The sequence below is a fragment of the Cherax quadricarinatus genome, unplaced genomic scaffold, assembly GCF_038502225.1.
Source record: "Cherax quadricarinatus isolate ZL_2023a unplaced genomic scaffold, ASM3850222v1 Contig1000, whole genome shotgun sequence".
Classification (NCBI taxonomy): Eukaryota; Metazoa; Arthropoda; class Malacostraca; order Decapoda; family Parastacidae; genus Cherax; species Cherax quadricarinatus.
Window position 1 is genome coordinate 13007 of NW_027196026.1, and position 5346 is coordinate 18352.

Consider the following 5346-nt stretch of genomic DNA (forward strand, 5'->3'; position numbering starts at 1 on the left):
TCAGGGTGACCATAAGCCAAGGATTGCTTAGTATTCAAGTGATACCTTTTATCATCAAAGGCTGACAATCCTCTCTTTTTATTCTTTACTGTACATATTTCACCTTTTACATTGCTATTAGACTTACAAGTGAATACTTCCCTATCTACATTTCTTTAAAGATTCTTATATCATGCATGAGTTAATAATGGCGTGAACTGTGACGGGATACCCTTGGCTCTACTGACAGTATTTGATATTCCAACAATCTTTACAGAATACATTTTAGCTTTCAGAGCTACCAACTCACTAATATTATATTCACACATTTCAGAATTCAATAAACCTATCTCACCTTTCCTACTATTATCATACAAGGGATGATCAGGACTGAAATTTGAAAAATCCATATATCCTAACAAAGGTTCTCTTTTTAACTCAGCACGCAAATCTTTGCATTTCAAGCTAAAAATGTACGAATCGGTGTCTGTATACAGGAGTTTTACGTCATCACCATAATGTTGTTTTAAAACTTTATATAAAAAATAATACAATTTCTTTCTGGCAATCTCAAGAATTTGAAAACCGAGATAGTGGTTGTTTAACTTCTAATTTCGATTTGGTGAATGTACAAATCACTCTGTCTTGATTCAAATGTGTGAGATTTTTTAGGAAAGGATCTTTGGTGGTTTTAATAAATCCTTTCTCATTCTTGATGTATCTATAAGACGTTGAAGAGAGGTCCCGGGTTCAGCTCCTGGACAGGACAGTCCCTCGGGCATGGAAACAGAGATATCTGGCAATCCTGCAACCCTGGAATAGGAAGGCTTGATCTAGGTCTGTTCACTTAATTTTCCCATAAATAGCATTATTGGTTAATTTGAATGCTTTTGACTTGATGGGACATTATGTGGCTGTTCTCTGTGCGATATTTGTTGTTATGAAGGGTTCTAAAAATTTTGACTGAGTATATTCATATACTGCATGCACCTTTTCAACCTCTAACCCAAGTTCCATTAGTAACTGTAGCAAATCTAGACTGACCATATAATTTTTCTGAGGTAAATGACTTGCCACTAATTTCGCATTAGATTTGAGTATATTTCTACCTTCATTTTTCAATACAGATTCACAATAAGGAGACAACATCTCTTGTGATATATTCATGTGTGATAATACCAAGGGTAGTTCATCAGTACATCTATCTACCTCAGGGGACACGGGCTTGGTATCACATTCTATCCAATATCCCTTTTGACCCTCACAGGAAACATTTCTTAATCCCACATCGAGGAAATCATTCTTCTCCTCATTCGATAATTTTCTTATTCCATTCTGTGGAAGAGCTTCAACCATTGCACTAGCATACAAAGAATTAAAATCTAGATATAAAATGTGAGTACCCATTCCACTCTCAACATCAAAATTGGGATTAAGGGATTATCTACTTTAGTATATTGATTAACTGTACATGTGAACCCTCCTCTGAGATTCCTTTTAATGTGGTCGTATAATTCATTGGAATATATTATATCGAATTTCACATTAGTTTCCAATAGGAATGCGTCCCAACTGAAAGAAGGCAAACTTATGTAATTACTAACATCGAGCTTATAAATATCTTTGAGTGTTTTACGCCACTCCATGAAGACATCGGCTAACAATCCAACATCTGTCTGAGATACAACATCAAGTAATCTCCTAAACTCTTACATTTTCCCAAGTCAAATACTTTCATAGCATCATGGTCATAATCCTCCTGGCTAATTGCACTATTTCTAAAAGAATTACAAAAATGTTCTTTACTCGGTAATTTTGTTTCATCGAGTTTCTTTAAACTATCAATATAATCGTAGCACAGGACTTGCTTTCCTTTACATAATAAAGGCAACACATCCTGAGGCACATCTTTCAGAATAGTCTTTGTTTATTTCAATGATTTACCTGCCTTGATGTGTTGATCTGCTAACGTGGAAAGAGATCCATTTAATAAAGACAGAGAATCTTGAAACCTAACCTTACCTATGTCTACTTTCAAGAATTTGAGTCCTTGTTTCGAATGAAGTTCAATTTCATATTTATCAACCTGCAATTCCTTTAAAATTATTCCTAAATCATACGACATGTTATGACAAAAAAATAATAATTTCTCACTCTTATCTTTACACTGCAAATTGCATCGACGCACAATATGCACCAATATAATTATTGAATTTTAAAGTGTGGTCATGATGTTTATGATTATCTTTGGCATCTTTGAAGGTGTTACTACATAATTCACAAGTGATCTGTGAATCATGTCTGGTCTTATCCTCCTCTGTCATATGGATTACATGATACTCTCTTCTAAACTTTATCTTACTCCATTCACCATTGACATTTAAAATGAAATGATTAGCTGCATCCTTCCCCTTATAACTCTTCATGCACACTATTTCACCTGTGTGATCAAATATAATATAACAATAGGCAATGGCTTTATGGCGTGACTCAGTTTTACCTGCCGGGAGAGTGGTATCTAATGCACATTCGAAATCGAATACACCGATGTATTCGCTGGAATGTGTATCACTAAAATTTCTAAAGTGTACAGTTGTTCCTTCCGGGGGGAATACGAGAGTCCGATTTTACATCCATCTTCGTGGATATCTAACTCTTCCTGGATATTTAACTTCATCAAATAATTATGGCAGTGCTTCTTATCATCACCTTTTTTTTCTGTCATTATCATTCTAATATAGCCGTGAAAATCTTTGACTGAAACCAAATGACTTTCATTCATCAATAAGGCACACATAATGTCCTTATATTTCTTATTCCCCTTACGGCACATAGCCACAAATGACCCATCTTTATCCTCTCTTAATTGATAGACGAATAATGACACCTTATTTTCCTTTTCTAATAGACCTAATTCATCACGTGTAATGGGAAAATTATCTGTAAAAGATTTTGCATGACTAAGACACTCTCTCTTAGGATTTACAACTTAGGAAATATTTTCCTATCTCATACCCTTTTTGTGACAATGATAGGCAGCAAAAGCACGCAGTACACACAATCCATAATTAATATCTGGATTAAAGATATATTGGCTCCCTCGTAGTTTCTTGGGATATTCCACATATGATCCCATTTGCACTCTGAATTCTACCTTGACATATTCTATGCTCAAAGATTCCTTTAGATCTATGATCCCTTCCTGATTTTGCAACTCTGTCTCATACCTTTCTAATATCGTTCCCACCCATCGATCAAATACTTCAGAGATTTCCTCTTCACTTACTAACTAAAACACTAAATTTATCACAAATTGTCCATTTTGATCATCACCTAATATGTTCTGGCGTAATGTCCTAATAACTATAATCGGATGGATTCTGAGTGACATTGCCAGAGGTGATCTATCATACATATCTCGCATCTGACCTATAAAATAATCCCTATAAGCATGCAAATACATTCTTAAATCTCTCTGATAAGTTGAAGGGACACTATATTTCCTCACTTTGTGCCTACCTCTAAAATTCTGGACGTATGTGATAATTTCTGGATGTTCATCGTTCATATTCACAGGCGCATCATGTGAAGTACCTTCCCTCTCATCTTCATTCACGGTCGCACCTCCACTGTTGTGTGCGACATTACTCCCCAGACTATGTGAGATACTTGCTCTCTCATCTTCATTAACGGTGACAGATGTATCCACATTCCAGGCTGCACCTCCGTGTTGTGAGGTACCAACACTAGCAGAACAACCTGCACTCTCAGGTTCATTCTCGGTCGCACCTCCAGGATGTGCGTCATTACTCCCTGGATTATGTGAAGTACCTGCTCTCTCAGAGTCATTCACAGCTGCAGAAGTACCAGGTGTATTTCGTACGAGGAAAAGTATCTCCAATTCATATTCCATATTTTTACATATTTTCTCGTCTCGGTATTCACATACTGATCGATTAATAAACATTTTTCCTCAACAACAACACCTATAAGGCTCTAGTCACATTTTTACATACTACGAATTAATATTAATAGAGCAAAATCTTTCACTACATAACATGAATTAATGTCTGGTAAGAACCACCAACAATTTTATATAACAAGATTTTGCATAACAAGATTTCGTTAATACAACAAAAAATATAAGGCACTGATCTCAATTTTACATATTAAGATTTCCTCGCTTCGGTATTCAGCAATACAACGATTAATAGAACAGAATCTTTCACCCCCAACAATTTTTTACATAATACGACAAAAATATAAGGTACTGGTCACAATTTGGATACATACCTGTTTTTACAGCCTCTACCATAATACATCTATGTGATCCCACTCTTTTTGTAATTCTGTCAATCTTTCACCGTGATGTGCATCTCCTCGCTTGATTTGCGATGATTTTCGTATTATCGACATTCTCCTCTTCATTAATTCGCGTGTATTCTTTTCTTATCCTCTGTTAAGAATTTCACTCATTAACACATTTATCCGGTAAAAATTTCACTCATTGTCTGGTAAGAATTTCACTCGTATACTCCAACCTCTTCATTATTTCCACTTGTTAAGTTTAAATGAGGTAAATTAATATGTTAAGGTACAATTTTACATATCACGAATTAAGATTTGGGTAAATTTTTTTCAAGCGATTAAGAACATTCAACACCTTTAAAGGTACAATTTTTGTTTAACCACAATTTTACATATCACGAATTAAGATTTCTAAGTACAACTTACCTTCATGATGCAGGTGGGTTTGCCGAATTAAGAAGAGGTCTGCCACGCTTGACGAATGGAAACATAGTCCTCGCTCTGTCAGACACCTTGACCTTATATGGTTCACCCCGAAATTATTGCGCCATGTTTGTAGACAAGTTAGATAAAATCTTCTTGCTGAACACTTGAGTCAACACAGGTCACACAGACGGGTGCCATGAAATGCCGCTCACACCGAAGGTAGATTTCCGATAGAAATCACATACCCAATGTGTATCTGATAAAATCTCCTTACTGCACACGTGAGTCAACACAAGTCAGACAGACGGTCATCATAAGACAGGGTAAGAACACCTGTGTCAATTGGTGTTCTCATGTTATCGTAAAGGAACTAATTTTGGTGAGGTAGTCCCGGTCGGCGACAGGAGGTCGCTCTGTATCCTCTTGTTATCTTAGCTGATATATATCTTGAAAACTCATTAACACTCACAGTATACAAGTCACTTCTCTATGGTAAACACAGTTTCTCGCTAGTACAATGAACTTGAAAGCATGCACATCGGCTGATGTTGATATATTTCGTTATCCTTCAAGGATTATCACTGCCGGTTATTCGAATAGTGGCAAATCTTATTTCACAGCAAAATTAGTAAA

General features: G+C 35.9%; 1 long non-coding RNA gene across 1 annotated transcript; it reads right to left on the minus strand.

Annotated features, from left to right (window-relative positions):
• Window positions 1-470: 470 nt before the first annotated feature.
• On the minus strand, window positions 471-4500 carry LOC138851563 (uncharacterized). The gene is made up of 3 exons (XR_011391277.1): window positions 4273-4500; window positions 3499-3834; window positions 471-792 (listed from the first exon to the last, which is right to left on the minus strand). It is a non-coding gene; the product is annotated as an uncharacterized lncRNA (long non-coding RNA).
• Window positions 4501-5346: the final 846 nt, after the last annotated feature.